Source organism: Mytilus trossulus, chromosome 4 (genome assembly GCF_036588685.1).
Source record: "Mytilus trossulus isolate FHL-02 chromosome 4, PNRI_Mtr1.1.1.hap1, whole genome shotgun sequence".
Classification (NCBI taxonomy): domain Eukaryota; kingdom Metazoa; phylum Mollusca; class Bivalvia; order Mytilida; family Mytilidae; genus Mytilus; species Mytilus trossulus.
In genome coordinates, this window is record NC_086376.1 from 24,433,655 (window position 1) to 24,452,065 (window position 18,411).

The window sequence follows — 18,411 nt, forward strand, 5'->3', positions numbered from 1 at the left end:
AAAGAGCTGTGCTTTGTATTTTAGAGTCATTATTGTGATGACAGTACAATGTACGCAACCACAGAACTTTGAACGGTCGTGCTTAGTTTTATAGTTAGTTTGCTTTGATGACAGAACTCGTTAACAGACCTCAGAACTTTGAACAGTCGTACTTAGTTTTATAGTAACATTTTTTTTTATGACAGAACTCGTTAACAGACCTCAGAGCTTTGAACGGTCGTACTTAGTTTTATAGTAACATTGTTTTGATGACAGAACTCATTAACAGACCTCAGACCTTTGAACCTTCGTGCTTAGTTTTAGAGTGAGGTTGTTTTGATGACAGAACTCGTTAACAGACCACAGAGATTTGAACCTTCGTACTTGATATTTCAATGTCGTTTTATTGATGATTGTGAACTACTTTTATAAAGATAAAGCTTTGTACTGATGTAATAGATTCAATAAAACATTTATAGATTCGATTGACTCTTCAGATATCTATAGTGTTAATGATTGCGTTTAAAGGCAAGAGAGTGGTAGTTTAGTATCGTTACAAATCTATTCTACTTTAATCAGTAAAGTGGCAGGGAATTTCACTAGTAATTTATTTATATAACGTGCTTTGCTATTGGAAATATTTTTGCAGTCAAAGCAACAGTTAAAGACATAGTTTTTTGCATCTTTTAAACTTACTAAATTCGATGGTTTATCGTTTTATTCGTAATATAACAAAATACTGAACAGCCTTAGTAAAATTATCTCATGCTATAGAGAAGGTACTTGTTACTTTAAGTCTACTATTCCCTTGACAGTTGTGTTTTTGAACGATTCACAAGCGATGATCGGATGTAAGATAATGAAAATGAATTCCAGACATTCTGACAAATTGATTCTGTACATCAGATCATTGTAACAACTTGTTGGATTATTATATTCTTAAAGGATTAAATAGATTAAAAATTGCTGATATGAAAAGTTGGTAAGTCACTTTTTTTAATTTGATTCAAATAGATTTTAAAAAGCACATGTACTGATAACTACGCATGGGATTTGTACATGCATATCTATGAAGAAGGTAGGTATGCTATTATGTGTTTATAATGTTTCAAATTAACATAATAATTTTGATAATTTAGAAGAAAGGTAATCTAGGAGCATATATAACTATTTCGATCGTTTTTAGTTGAGTTGATTTTCTTAAAACACTCAAATACTATGAATATTATAGAAATGGTATAAATTTGCGGTATTTTTTAGTGTAGCTTTCGCTAAATACAAATAGAATGGTCACATTTTTTTTAAAAAGAAACTTTTATAATAAGTTGACTTTTTACAGCACCATTTCAAGTAATATTTACACTCCCGTAGTAAATATATATAAGTATCGATTGACGTTGCTGCTGTTTAAACCGTCAGTTCACAATTATCAAATGAAAGATCACAGATTGAAATGTGTAAAGTTAACAGAAACTACGGGAAATATTTAAACATTCAACACCATAGCATACTAGTAAATATTTAAAACAGTCAACTGAACCTCACACATTAAAGTAAAGATTGACAAAGCATAAAGCCCCAAACCAATTAAATTAGTTGTAAATACGGATTCTTAACATTAAACATGCTATTGTAGTACTTCTTTTGACTCATTATCAACCTACTCTTCAAATCTTACAATGATTTAGAGAAGTAGGAATACCAAATTTTAGTTCGGAGTTTGCGCTAGGAACGCTACTTAAATTTTAAAACCAAGCAATATGATTGGTGAATTTAATTTAATTTAATTGAAATGATATCAAGAGGTTGAGTAAACAAACTACAGGGTCTATTAAAACGACTTTACAGTTGGCCAAAGACGAAAGACAAAAGACTAATAGAATATAATGGTCAAAGTGGTAGCAGTTTTTCGCTGCATTGAAGACCCATTGGTGGCTTTTCTCTTAGACGAATTCCTCATTTCAATTCTCAATTTTCGTACAAAATGTTAGAATTGATCATGGTTAGTGCTTGATCACTTCCTACTGGGTGAATGATACCTCAGGGACATGTGTTCAACCAGTAGTTGACATGCTCAGTGATGATGGAAGAAAACAGTTACATGTTATACTACCAGGCTTAATAATAAGCCTGGTACCTTTGATAATTAAATATTATGAACCATTTTTTATTGAAGGTAAACTCATTGACTAAATTTTCAACAGGAACGCCCAGAGCTGAAAGTCATAAAAATCAACTGACAGATTTTTTGTAGTAAAGGAGTAGGTCCGATAAGGGCCGATTTTGGCCTCAAATTTCAAGTTAATATAACGAAAAAGTTTAGACACTTTTAAAACACTATGTCTATTTCAATTTTTCAATTAGTTTATGTGAAATGTTTTAACTGATTTAGTCATTAAAACACTCCGATTCAAGCTTGAATATGAAAAATCTATCAAATATGCCAAAAAACGTTACTTTTCAGATGAATTTTGTCAAATATTAAAGTTGCTGCATCCGTGTCCATCCTCAACCTTTATATATGTTATGTATTATCCTCAAATACAACTTACGTTTCAATATTATGAATAAACACGAATGCCGGAAACCGTCTAAAATCTAACTCAAGTGCTTAAATAGTGAAGAGATCAGTAATTTAGCATGACTTAATGATGCTAGTACCCAATACATGTGCATTGTATTGTCAAAAACAGTCCATATTTTTGTAGTAGAATCATTGTACTTTCCAATGAATAGCTATAAAAGATTTCACAATTTTGTAAAACTGCTATATTTTGGGGCCAAAAAGGGGTCTTACCGAACCTACTCCTTTTCAAGCTACTAAGAAGATAAGTGATCTTGCTTTTCTAGACAATTTGTGTATATTATTTGCTACCATTTTAATAGGAAGCAGATTTAAACCGTTTTGAGGAGTTACATGGGTGACTGATATATATATGATTTTGATATACGCTTGACACATTATTTACAAACAGTAACTTGTGTGTTTAAACTGTCAAGTACAATAGTCTGTCAATATCTTAACATACATGTATATATATCTCTACGAATTGCATGTCTTTGACGTACAAAATGTACAAGTAAATAGTATTGTTGACTTAATTTCGACATGTAATATAATTGTGTTGCATGTTTAACAGTTACTGTTCTAGCCTAAACTTAAAGACTGACTTTGCACTTTATTTAACCAAAAGTCAATACAATTATACGCATGTCAGTTCTTACTGATGTATATCTACGCATGCAGGAAACTGAAAAAGTAAACATTATAATTATGGAAAAAAAAATCTATTACATTTTGTACTCGTCTGATAACACTATTAATTCCCCCCTACAAAGTGTTTGTTGGATAGTTTTTGTTTGACAATCATGCTATATTTCCTTTTACCGTTTACTTATTATCAAGAACATTATCAGTACAGTTCATAATGAATATGTTTCTCAAGTATCTAGCTGGAAATTCATCTTTAATAACTTGTTCAATACGACCAAGGGGTTAATGCCGATTAAATACCATACAATTAGATTCCAACATAATACAAATTGACAGAACACTTCTGTTACTATATGTATATTTTATTTAGTAGATGTAGATGTCTAGTAAACTTCTCTGGAATGCTGTAAATATATCATTATACGAATCGTTACACATGTAATGTTACATTCGATGTGCATTGTAATTAATATTTTACTGAATGAATAGCACATTTGACTACGGATCAATGTATATATATGTATCTTCTAAAAGACAGGAATGTTACAAAGTTTAAAGTATTAAACTGTAGCAAATAAAGACACAAGTATCATCATGATTTCAATACAAGTCAGTAACTAGAGGACACAAAGTCATATGAAAGAAACGATCTAGGGAGTTATGTCTATAATAGAATACTAGTATTGGAGGCGCTTAGACAGACACAGAACCTGTTTAACATAGCCTCACGGTTGCGCTTGTCCCAGCTCAGATATCTCCAGTCTTGTGTGTGTGTGTGTGTGTTTAATTTTTATGTTGGTCCTTCTGTATGTTTTGGTGTTTAATGTTGCGTTTATTTCGCTGTACTAGATACATTATTGTTTAAGTGACAAGCTAATAAAAGTCCGTTCGTCACCAGGTGTGGGATTTTCTCGGTGCATTGAAGAACCGTTGGTGAGTTGTTCTCTACTCTTTGGTCGAGTTGTTGTCTCTACACATTCTCCGTTTCTTTTCTCTATTGTAACCAATGCAAAAATATACACGAACGAAAAAGCTTTAATAACCATCACATAAAAGTTGATTAGGTGTATAGGTTGAGTGGAAACTCTGTGGGTGTTTTATTACCCTTTTAGCACCCTTAGAAAGATTGATATTTCAAGTGCAATATAGGTTTAGATGCATTGGTCAATATTGACAAAAGAAGTAGCAAGTCTTGTAAACTATAATAGCTGTGAATTACCTAATAAATATTTTTTTACAAAATTGTTCTGGGATTAGGGAAATTAGGAATATTGCATGCTGCCAGTGCGTTCATCATTCTTAACTGCTAGATATATCTGATTTATGTTTGACAATGATTGTAAAATGTTTTCAGCACAACTATTCTATGGGGAGTTTAGAATAATTGTCATGCGTGTCTTGTTGGAACCATGAGTGGACTATAGTAAATAAAATGTATTTTTGAGCATGAACAGACTACTAAAGTCAATACCATGATAGGAAATGAACAAAATGTTATTTGGTACGACGCATACAAATGTACCAATTTTCAGGTGTTCTGCTAATTACTTCTGTAACTGTAACTGTAAAATAGCATGCGCAAGACGCAACATTGATCCTTTTTAGCAAGCAGCTTATACAACATGTATTATACATGCACATGTATAAGCTGCTTACTAAAAATCTCAATGGTGCGTAGCTACGTTAACGTCAAAACAGCCGGGGTGCAGACTTTTGGAGAAAAAATATTTGTATCCACATAAATTATAGGAACTGTATAAAGCACACAAGTAATTGCAATTCTTTCTTTGATGAGTCGTAATTGAATAATAAAGTGACGAAATGTACTTAAGTTTTAATCCAATGGTATCATATTTTTTTATTTGCAATTTCATTTTCTATCAAACTTGGAATCGACGGATCATATTCTACTCAAATTACTATTGTTTAAAGAAATTTAGTATATGCTGGGATCCAATATGTGCGGCTTGCAATGTTATGTTATACCTGACCATCTATGACAACTAATCATTTCATGCGTCTATTTTAACGACATTTTCCAGTAAAAGGCTGTGAAATTATATGAAGTTTAAAATAATTAATAAGACTTGCTTTTTTTATTATTTTATAAAATTTTGAATATTTTGTCGATCGATTGATTTTCTTAATATCTCCTTTTTTCTAAAGTAAATGGCATGGTATTTGAAAGCACAATTTGTTTTAAAAATCTGTATTTTAATAATGTTTGGTTGATTAATTTCAAAAGCTTGATACAGTTTCATAGTTCTGGAGCATACTCGACAATCTGTAGTAAGTATTTACATACATATTTTATCAACGTTTCTTTTATTAAAACAACTAGTAATTATGTCAATTGATCATGATTGTATTGAAGATCGACATACATTGTAATTGAATGTGCCTTGAACATTTTGTTTGTCAGTAATTTCACAAGTATTTGAAATTTTTTCGTATTACCCAGCAAACAATCTATTAGCCAAGTGATATTCTCCACAGCATGTACCATGTATACTCATTAAAATTTGTATAATTTTATATCGTTTTAAACTTATAATGAACTTTTTATTGCGTTTTATAAATGTTGACTTATTATATTATTCGTTTTAATTATCAATTAGACTGATTTTTTACAAATAATTGAACTTGGATAAACACTTTTTTGTAATGAATATTTGCATACATAATGACTCTCATCAGTTATTATTCTAAACAAGTTATTTAAGGCTTATTTAATTCAGAGTGTTAATAATAGTTAATGTGTGATCAAGTGTCCGGAAAAGGGATTTGTTTATTTATATACTATTGTTGTGCGTTAGTTTTTCTACATTGGCTAATGGTATAGGGGAGGGGGTGTTGAAATCTTTAAAAAAAAAACATGTTTAACCCCGCCGCAATATTTGGCCTGTCCCAAGTCAGGAGCCTCTGGACTTTGTTGGTCTTGTATGATTTTTAATTTTGGTTTCTTGTGTTTTTAGTTTTAAATTTGAAGTTTAGTATGACGTAGTACATTATCACTGAACTAGTATACATATTTGTTTAGGGGCCAGCTAAAGGACGCCTCCGGGTGCGTGAGGTACTCGCTACATTTAAGATCCATTGGTGGCCTTCGGCTGTTGTCTTTTCTATGGTCGGGTTGTTGTCGCTTTGACACATTCCCCATTTCCATTCTCAATTTTGTATCATTTAAAAGATTTGTCAAAATGTAATATTTAATTTTCGAAAACAAACTATGCTATTTGATTGTTTATTAATCTTTGGTAAACACAAATAATTTATATGATATTATGGTGAACCGGATTTGTGATAATCATTATCTTAACATACAACAGTGCACACTGTGATGATGAGGCCTCGTTTGAATAACACTTGAGACCCTATTATTTTCTTGCATTTATTGATGATTGCTACACTTATATATAATTAAGGAAAACAGTATTAGTATGATAATTTGTAAACAGTGTCTAAAAAACTATTTTATATAGTTAGGCTATAAAAAGTACAGCGAACCATTGAACACCTGGAACACTTCCTTTTTTCTTGGAATTTTATCATGAAACTATCATCTATTCATTTAATTCATATATCTCTTAATACATTTTGGCACATTTTAAGACTTTGTCCTCGCCAAATTGTTTATGTGTGTATTGCAAGTTAGGGTTAAGTAATTCAGTGGTTGCCTTTTGTTGTTGTCTGTCATACAAGTTTTTCTCTATCTGAGTTGGCAAAAATCAGGGCAGGCCATTAATTTTCTTGTCTGCATTAATTCAAATTATGTAACTAAATTCGGAGTCTTTTAAAGAGTACTATTTGGTATGAATGCTGCTCAATTGTCGAATTCTTCAAGGTGATAAAGTCTTTTTGGACTCGTCCTTGTACTCATAGAAGCCATGTACTGTTGTGTGTGTGGATATTTCTCTCTTTGTCAATCATCCAAAATCTCTATTTTGTCGCTGGAATAAGGAATAGGTTCTCATGTAAATTGTTACTTATTGTTTACTCATCAACCACAAATATTGTTTAGCTATGTATGTTAATAGGTATCAATCCATTCATCAATAATTAGAAGCATGTAAATGCTAGGAGGTATACAGAATGACAGTACAAACGATACATTAATTAATAATTAAAACTAATTAATAAACATATACACGCGGGTTATTCATTAACAAATAGGATTCTTTCCTATTGATAGCATTCATCTCTTGTGACAAAAAAGTAAGACTCAAACGAACACATTAAACTTACCAAAGCATACCTTTGCAAGAGTGATATTCTGGTTTTCCGAGAAGGGTAGTCTTTCATCATTTTTATTTTATTTTCTAACCTCGTTGGCTATTGTATGTTGTATATAGGATGTTGATCATACAAAGATGAGGTATGAGTATTAATGCGACATTTGTAGGAATATTACGAATGGTAATAAATATGTTCCAGACCATATGAGTATTAAGACCGTACGCGTACATTGTACGTACGAGTTTACTCGTACGATCTAAACTCGTACGGTCCAGCTGACCACGCATGTTTGAGATCATATGGGTTAGATTTAAACACACATTTATCCAAATCTTAATTTTTAGTTTTACAAATTGTTATTTTCACAATTAGATGGATTAAGTGAACAAGCGAACATTTGAAATTAAACATTTGGTTAATTGTATATCTGAATCTTATTTTGATACTCTCGGGGTCACCCAAGGTAACACTAGCTACCACAAGAAACGTCATATTTATTTTTACAGTTACATGTTTTGCTCATGCATGCTCCTTTGCATATGAATTTTTGTAAAAATTAATATCCTAAAACAATTACTTGTTCACATTATTTCTACTTCCGCTTACTTAAATTTTGTGTTCAAATAGAAAAGCAAGGCAGTATATAGATTGGTGTGAGTAACCTGAAAATTCTACTGGTCAGTTTTAAAGAAAACATTGTGTCCATAATTTTGAAGCTCGTATAAAAGAAAGACGAAAGATACAAGCTAAGACATGCACAATGAAATACACTTTTAAATCTTAGTATGCCCAAAGAGATACATACATTGTTTAATCAAAGTAAAAACCTAAAAACTGACATTCACCTTCGTGTGATGAACTCTGTATAATACAATACAACAAATATGATTTATATTCAACAGCTGTACATGAGAATATTGGCAAGATCGAATTGGTATATACATACATTTCAATGATTCTTTCTTTTACATAAAAATGTTGGCTACTCTATAAAGTTAAAATCTAATGATATTTCAACTTTAAGGGTAATTCGTACAAATTTAACTTCAATATAAGACATGTGCTGTACAAAATGTCAGCTCTACAGCACACAGTTTGAATAATATTAAGTATGCCACTTGGGCATATTGAGACAAATTTACTTAATTTGTCACATGTTTCCCAAGAGCTATTGCCATTCTATTACATTATGATTATCGGGTAACCTAGCATATTAATCTCATTTGTAAACACGTTTGCAGCTTGGACTTCTCTAACGTGCTTTATGAACGGTTGTCTCTTTTCTTTCGGTCTTGATGTCTGGTTTTTCTTTAGCTTATGATTTAACAATTTGTTCCCTTTCTTTCCTGACAATTTTTCTCCCTAAATGATACATGTATATTTTGTTTGAACTAATCGGCAAATGTACTGTTATAATATATAAAATATTAATATATCAGATTAAAATTGTGTTCTGACGACAAAAACGTGACAATAAATCAAAAGATAACACCGCAATATGTTCCTTTGTGAGAGAAAGAAATATAAACATTGAAACAGAAAAATATAAAAAATAATATGATTGTAAAAAATGTAACCTTGACAAAATACTGTTAATATACAAAATTATTACTCAGAGCAAATAAACCACGTCTTATGGGGGTTAAAAACAAACCTCGTTAAAAATCACGATTAGTTAATTTCTTTCTTTAAATTAAAATAGAAAAATAAATAATGATTAAATTTATTGGAAAACGCAGTACCAACTTGGAACAATGTTCAGAACATTAAAGTTGATTGTGACGGTACAAAGATAACTAACATAAGTTGTGTGGTCGCATTGTTGAAAAACAATCCCGTCCTCTTTTCCCCGAATGTGACCTACCGAATTTACATTATCACTGGGATTATGCTTTCATGAGCAACACGACGGGTGCCACATGTGGGGCAGAACTCGCTTACCCTTCTGGAGCACATGTACTTTATCAGTTTGTTTTTCGACTGATGAGTTTGCATATCCCTTAGGTATCTTTCTCCTTTTTTTGTAGTAAAATTAATTACGACACGAAATTTGCTTTAAATTATTAAGTGGCATGATGGTTTCGTACTTTTGATACTTTTAATAATTTTCCTTTTTGAAATACATAAAAAAAACTGCAATTGCATTTGTTCATAATGAGACAAACGGGACTTGCCATAGTATGATTTAATGTTTGAAAGCAGTTCCATAATGTATCATTTCAATTTTGTACAAATAAATGCCTTTTTAATTGAGAATCATAATAAATCAATTTATCTATTCGTGCAAATAAGAATATATTTAAATAGTATATCATCATTGATAATATAGTCAATCTATTTTCTAGTTATTTTCGTATTTACTACGTGCGAATGTTGTCTGGTGGATGTTTTAGTAGTCTGTACTGTTAAAATAGCTTTCGATGAACATTTAAACGTATTTTTATATTGGAAAATTACATTTCAATTTTTATTAAAGCAAACAATAAATAGTAAACATATTTATCAAATAGATTTATTGATAGGAAAGCATTAAATCAATAGATTGACGTAGTCAATGTACACGTTTACATTATTTTACGATCTTTCAGTTTTGTCTTCATTGAATATATTGAATTTAAACCTGTATGTAATTTCCCTTTTTTTTTCATTTCCCTTTTTTTCATTTCCAGTTATGGTTATTCCTAGATTGTAGACTGCGCATGTTTTTGCTTACAGTTCTTCCATGATGACCTATCACCAAAAAATGTTATTAGAGAATCAAGTTGTACGAATTGTTTCCCTTGGGAGGGCATTCCTTATAATAGACAATAAAGAGCTTGCGCATAATTCATATTCATATCTATATCGTTTAGTCTAAGACTTTCAAATAATATTTGCTTTTTTCTTAAGTTAAAATCTTTTCATATCAGCAATTGTTTGTTTAAAAGTTCCAAACTTAAACATTTCAATTTGAAATCTGTCCATTTTGTTTTCATAGATATATTTGTCATCTTATCGGTTCTAAACTTTCAGAATTAATAACTTTAATGATAACATGTAAATCCTCTTTCTTTCCAGTTGTTTGCATTCTGCTTTCTTTTTTCTTTTGGTACAATTAGGACAAATCAGCATATCCTTCACCTTAGTTTTATATTTCGCGACAGCCACAAATAACCTCTACTGTTAATTGTTACAATTTGTGGTCAAGACATTTTAATTAAATATATATATATAGAAAATCAAAGATTTCAAAGCTGATTTGATAAAATATTTGTGTGTATTAAAGCAATACGACTTGAGCAGTATTGATAGACTATGATAGGGACTTGAAAGAACTCATACTGTTTAACTAATTAAGACAATAACTTCATCACCTTAAGGTATGTAGCTGCATCGCAGTGATTGATTGTCGACAGCTGGATATATACATCATGCTTGTTTGTAACATAAAATACATCTCACTTTTTATGAATTAAAGGTAGACTTTTCTTAGACATAAACTATAATCAATAAATTAAGGGAAAAAAATCCATTGCAAAGTATAAAACGATGGCTGAAGTGATCCTACAAAAATACTAATTGAAACTGGTATCATCTAGTAAAATCTAGTTCTCTGTCTATAAAGTTTGAAGATACTACAACAAGTTGTTTTACTTCTCGTTTAAAAGATAGTACTCTGTACAAAATGTGTGTTCAGTGACAGCAAGTTGTTTTACTTCCGGTTAAACAAATAGTACTCTGTACAGAAAGTGTGTATATCTAACGTTGATTTTACCTCCTTTGAAAAATGTAAATTTACACTTAACCGAAAGTTTACATTCCTAGTTGTCATTGTTTTTTTTTCTAAATTCCTAATATATATATAAGAATTTCTGTGTTTAATGAGAAACAATAAGTATGCTTTGAAAACAAGTCAATATTTTTCTTAGAATAGTGCCAAATAAAATTCTATAAATGGATTGTTTGGATATAGGAGTATTCGACCAGCATGTATGATGAACAAAAACCCTGCCACGTCCAGTAGGAATTGGGACGTTGAATCCGATGCCTTGTGTAGAAAAAGTGCTGACCACGTTAAGACCAGACCCCTTGAAACAACTCTCGATAGATCCATAAGTGGTTTGTGTCAAGGATGAATTTATGACCCAATCATATATTTTGTGTTTGTTTTCATTGGCATTCCAAGTTTTCCCTCATCATCCTTGTCGTCGTCTTAATAAAGAACCTTCTTATCCTATTTATTGGTGATTTATCATCGTAAACAACAATCAGGCAATCTCACATTGTCCACTTGTTAATTCTTATTAGTTTAAAATAGTTGTTCTTTTGTACTGAATTAAAATATTGCAAGCTTCCTGGTAAATACGGTTGACAATTCCATTCACTGCGTTTGATATCGTATATGGTTACTATATATATTGATAAATGATCCATTCCTGAATTTAAAAAATGCAAATTAACTTAATTTGAAATTGATAAAGAAGTATCGTATATATGGAGATCAACCTGATATCAAATTATACGATTGATATAAGAAGAAGATATGCTTTATCTTACTTGCTGGCTTTGTTGTTTTTAATCTCCTTGTTATATTGACGTCAAACAGTTAACATGATATAGTGTAATTTTAGACTATTTGTTATGTCAGCAACAATTAACTTGAAAGACTTGAAACAATTGATTGTGGTAGTGTGAGACTATTCCTAGGAGCTTTTGCTTAATATCAGTAGCAATATTTATTAACTTGCCGAGAAAAGTAGATTTCATTAAAAAAAGTTTTATTGAATAGAGTTCACTGCATGTAGGGACAACAATATGAAACAATGAGCAGCATGGGTTCATTAATTCATTGATTGTGATGCATTCGTATTCACAAATAATCCAGAACTAAGTTTATCCAGTAAAGGTAAAATGTACTCTTAATAGATGATGTCAGTTTAATTCCGATCTTTGAGTTTGAATGTCCCTCTGATATCTTTCGTTCCTCTTTTAATGATAATAATGAAAACATTCAAAAATTCTATTGATACTTATAGATTATCGTTGATGGTCCCGGCTCAAGCGAGAAAGGCAATTGAGTTGAGATGGCCAATGATAATCTGTTTATCGCTATTTTACCTAAGACGACGTTGTCAATTTCATGTCAGTTTCGTTAGCAACGCCACGTGCCTGCTAAGTTTCTAGCGATAATTTTCCATCTCAAGCGAGTAGCATGATATGAAAAATTATCACAAAAAAAAGACCAAAGGAAAAATGCACAAAATAGCGATCAAGTTTTTTACATTGAAGTCTTGCATGCACTACTGTTGTAGAACAGTTGTCTAGCTATAAACAGAAATGTATATCGGTATGGGTGTTTGTACTTCTATAAAAATAAATAATTATATGGAATAAGACAGATTCGTGTCCTTATTCTTTAACCCTGCATTGAGACGTAATTTCTATCATTTCTATGATACTTGTCTTGATGTGTGACTATAAAAGCATATATTTAAAACATAAAGACTGTGAATACCTAACTTATATTTCAGTGGAGAGAAACTTATTACTGTAAATAGTTATGAAAGGTATCAGGCGTATATAATTTGATACTGCAGACACACGGTTCGTCTACATATGAACTCATCAGTGACGCTCAAATCAAAATAGTTAGAAAGCCAAATCAAATTGAAGAGCATTTGGGACCTAAAATTTCAAAAAGTTGTGTCAAATACGGCTAAGGTAATCTTTGCCTGGGATAACAAAATTTTGCGTATTTTGAAAAATTCACATATTGTTGCAAACAGTAAACAGTTTAACAAAGTTGTTTTGATATGTAAACATTAAAGTGACATGTTCATTTATGAATAGAATCATTCTATCATATGCTAGAATAGTATAAATAGATTATGATCTGTTTTCCACAAGAAAGATTTGAGAATAATGATATCAAAATAGATGATGACATGGTATATGAACTATAAATTCATATTCTTATACCAATAAAACAAGAAACACAACCTAGGTTAGTAAAACAATACAACAACGAAACGTTATGGAAGGTATCTTATTGGCAAAACAAATAAAAAATGCCTGAGTAAGACATGTATGAAACTGTTTTTGTGTTTTATAATCCAGTCATTTTATGTCATTATCTAGCATGTGGACTAAATTTGTTTGTCTATGATCATCAAAGAATTTAGACAATGATAATTTTTAGCAACAAAAATACATTATGAAACAACATAAAAAAACAATATAACAACACAAAAAATACAGAATGCAACAACAACCACAAAACACAATTTTCAACTACTAAACACATTACAACAAACCTAAAAAAACAATGCCACATTCGCTAAACAAAATACTACAACAACAAAACACAATTATACAACTACAAAAATGTACCACAAAACAACATTTAACAAATCCAAACACAATACTACAAACACAAACCACGATATATCAGTTACAAAACACAATACAACAACCACGAAACACAAAATAAAACACCGTGAAACTCAATTCAACAATAAACAAATACGATACAACTTCCACAATACACAAATCAACGACTATAAAACACATTTCATCAACCGAAAAAAAACCCAAAAAAAATAACTTCAAAATACATTATACTAACCACAAATATTTAAATATTTATGAACCCAAAATAATACATCTTGTTTTGTTAATCTCAACAATGGTACGGGGCGCCGAATGGGACTCTTGTGGTTTTGTACTCAAAATTCAATTTTGTACGGACAAAAGTGACTTTTGTTCAACAAAAATGAGTTCAGTTTAACAAAATTTGTATCATACTACAAATTTGAAATTTTGTCATACAAAATTATCTATCAGCGGACAAAAGTCACTTTTGTCATGACAAAATTCATTTTTGTTACACAGACTTGACTTTTGTTACCTAATTTGAAAATTGAGCGACAAAAGTCAATTTTGTATTTAAATTTGTTTAGTTTGGTTTCTGTGAACTAATTTGCATACAAAATCGACTTTTGTTACACAAAAATCACTTTTGTTACACAAAAATCACTTTTGTTACACAAAAATCACTTTTGTTACACAAAAATTACTTTTGTTACACAAAAATTACTTTTGTTACACAAAAATTACTTTTGTTACACAAAATTGACTTTTGTTACACAAAATTGACTTTTGTGAGACAAAATTGACAAAATTGACTTTTGTCTCAACAAAATTGACAAAATTGACTTTTGTCTCAACAAAATTGACAAAATTGAATTTTGTCTCAACAAAATTAACAAAATTGAATTTTGTCTCAACAAAATTGACAAAATTGAATTTTGTCTCAACAAAATTGACAAAATTGAATTTTGTCTCAACAAAATTGACAAAATTGAATTTTGTCTCAACAAAATTAACAAAATTGAATTTTGTCTCAACAAAATTAACAAAATTGAATTTTGTCTCAACAAAATTGATTTTTGTTTCACGAAAGTCAATTTTGTCTCACGAAAGTCAATTTTGTCTCATAAAAGTCAATTTTGTTGTTACAAAATTGAATTTTGTCATCACAAAAATGAATTTTGTCGTCACAAAATTGACTTTTGTCTCAACAAAATTGACAAAATTGACTTTTGTCTCAACAAAATTGACAAAATTGACTTTTGTCTCAACAAAATTAACAAAATTGACTTTTGTCTCAACAAAATTAACAAAATTGACTTTTGTCTCAACAAAAATGACAAAATTGAATTTTGTCTCAACAAAAATGACAAAATTGAATTTTGTCTCAACGAAAATGACAAAATTGAATTTTGTCTCACAAAAGTCAATTTTGTCTCACAAAAGTCAATTTTGTCTCACAAAAGTCAATTTTGTCTCACAAAAGTCAATTTTGTCTCACAAAAGTTAATTTTGTTTCACAAAAGTCAATTTTGTCTCACAAAATTGAATCTTACCGTACACAATTGACTTTTGTGATTTAATTTCCATATCAGGTAACAAAAGTCAATTTTGTATGCAAATATGTTTATATTTGCATACCTTTAAGACAAAATTGACTTTTGTCATGACAAATATGAATTTTGTCTACAAAAATGAATTTTGTCATGACAAAAATGAATTTTGTCTACACAAATGAATTTTGTCTACACAAATGAATTTTGTCATCACAAAATTGAAGTTCTCACAAAACAAGTCTGTAGCACATACTTTTGTAAGACAAAAATGATTTTGTTATGACAGAATTGAATTTTGTACAAAACCACAAGAGTCCCATTCGGCGCCCCGTAAATGGTGTATACATGAAGCTTTTAAAAACCAAACAGCCAATTCTATCATTTTTATTTCAAGAAATGTATTAAAGCAGATTATTCAGATAGGATATTTAATGCTTGTTCTTTCAAGCCAGAATAAAAAAAAGTCCATGCATGTTTAGATGAAGCGAATAACCTTGCTATAAGAGAGTTTGAAGAGAGAAACATTATGCTGGTCATACGTCCATGACACAGCAACCAATACAGAAAAGATTACAATATCGTAAGAATGTCGTGATCTACATCATGTACATATAAACATGTATTGCCCTATCCTTCATATAAAGCTACCAATCTATATATACTAGTACATGTATCCGTATATATTTTGATTTCATTTTGTTACATTAAAAATTGTGTTCTCAAGTAAATCATTATGCATTAATAACATCGATACGCTATAAATAAATGATTTAGTTCTTTGTCTCGAAAGAGATATTAATTTGCACTACAAAGTAGGCGATAATGAAAATATTTTATTATCTATTATTTACATGCTGTTTTGTAAACAGTCAATATTTTCTGCAGAACAGCTTATCTAGATCGTATCACATTATTCATTACGACCTTATCAATAATGTTGCTATATCATTTCACTACTCAGATGCTATCAATGACCTTGGTAAAAATATCAATGAGCGTGGCAATTACCAATACTTATTTTAAGAACCAATTTGTTTAATACTTTCAAAATATTATTGTATTTTAAGATACATGTATTTTAAGAAGAAATGACTGGTTTTTTTTATACAAATTCAAAAAGTGGTTACCAATAAAGTGATATTATCACAAACTCATAATGTAAACTAACTATCGTTTTAAAGTCAAAAGACTACACTTGCTGGGCGAAGCCCAAGTAATACCAATGAAAATGAGATTGTCCAATGCTAATACAACTGCATACTTAAAATAACTGATTCCCCATTAAGGTGGTACCCAACACTTTCACTAAAATTAATTTGGCTCGTTTAATTTTCATAAAATTTTGTCAAAGTAAATACTTAAACAAAAATATAAAATTAATATATTTTACAACACAACGTAATTTAAAAAAACGTTAAGCTAACTTTTACAGAGTTATCTCCCTGCAATGTTAGGTACCACCTTAACTGACCTTATAGTAATCACAAATTAATACATGTAAACTACGCAAAAGTTAAGAAGTCAATAGACCATGCATATGATCGACTGAAGGAGTGAGCCCAAATAATCTCCATGGAAATTAGATCTGCCAATTTTAATACAACTTCATCCAAAATATCATAAGTCTACCACTATTGGTTTCCCATTAACTGAAATTATTTGAAAACGCTGATGTCGTCATCGGAAACAACATTCATGTATCTCGTGTTTTGACTCTATCAAATATAGGTACAGTAAAATATTTTTTAATGACAACTTACGTACGTTCTCCCGTAAATGTCTTGATGCAAAGATTAATCAAGTCATTCAGGTATTAAATAAGGTCATATGTGATTTTATCTCAATGTGTTCAGCCATCCTTTAATATGAACTATCAGAAACTCAAACCCGAAGATAATTTATAATCTTATTTATCATTAAAGCTTTTCTACCTCAGGTATACATTACCTTATCTGTATTGCTGAATTTTGGTCCTTAATGCTCTTCGACATCTTACCTTTTCAACTTTTTTGGTTCGAGCGTCCCTGATGAGTCTTTTGTAGACGAAACGCGCGTCTGGCGTATATACAAAATTTAGTCCTGGTATCTGTGATGATTTTATTATTAACTTTTAATTTGTTAATAATAAGTCTTTCCAGATGAATATAACGTTACTGATTTAGCCCGTTTTTAGACACAAACCCTTTTCAGTGAATTTATGCCAATGTTAGTTCCGTCCAATTTTTTTTGTCATGCAGGTCTTTAGATACCAAAAACATTGACGCAGTTAATTATATGGAAACATACAATGCTAACCAAAGTTGTTCAAGTATGACATGTAGGAATGAAAGACCTAATTGCAATAACGAGATTTTGAAAGAGAAATCTTGAAATCGATTAACATTAGGACATTTTCAATTCATAGGTTGTTTTAAATACCATGATTTTTTTTTAATTTGTGTATCATGGACGCTAAAGGTAGCACGTTTGGATTTGATTATTTTTACAACAAAAACTGACAAGAGTAAAGATTGATTCGTATAAAACCGTAGATAGTTTCTAAGATTTAAATGTTTAAGCGTTTACTAAACAAAGTCTCGACTGGATGAAAATAAGATTGAGTGAAACTCAAGATCATAATGTTACAATAGCCTCCATTGTTATCCTCCTGTTTTCTGAAGTGTTCCGTTAACTAACTAAATATACATTTGTTTCTCCAGAATTTATTTCCTTATAAAAGACAGTATTGTTTGTTGTCAGTAGTTATCCCTACTTTATTCTACCAAATAGCCTATGTTGCTTATAATGTAAAAATAATTATGATCCCTTGATGGACAAAAATCAATAATGCTTCATGACTTTCATATTTATTGAAACAGAAGGACTTCTAGATTACCAGTAGCTCAAGCTGGGATTGCTGTGTGTCATAAATTATATCCCAGCGAAAACACGTATTATCAATTTTAGAAATCATTTTCTCGTCTGAGAATCTTTTCCCTACAGGAAAGTGGTTCTGCACTAGATGTCATTAAATACCTATTGGTATAATTTCGTCCTGCACGTTATCTTTTCATTACATCTGTGGTAAAATACCCCCAT

At 30.4% G+C, this 18,411-nt stretch overlaps 1 protein-coding gene across 1 annotated transcript in view; it reads left to right on the plus strand.

Annotated features, from left to right (window-relative positions):
* Nucleotides 1–407: 407 nt before the first annotated feature.
* LOC134716517 (uncharacterized) overlaps nucleotides 408–18,411 on the plus strand; it is a 45,705-nt gene continuing 27,701 nt past the window's right edge. Inside the window, exon 1 of the mRNA XM_063579525.1 lies at nucleotides 408–961. The gene's annotated coding sequence lies outside the window, so the exon portion shown is untranslated. The remainder of the gene's footprint in view (nucleotides 962–18,411) is intronic.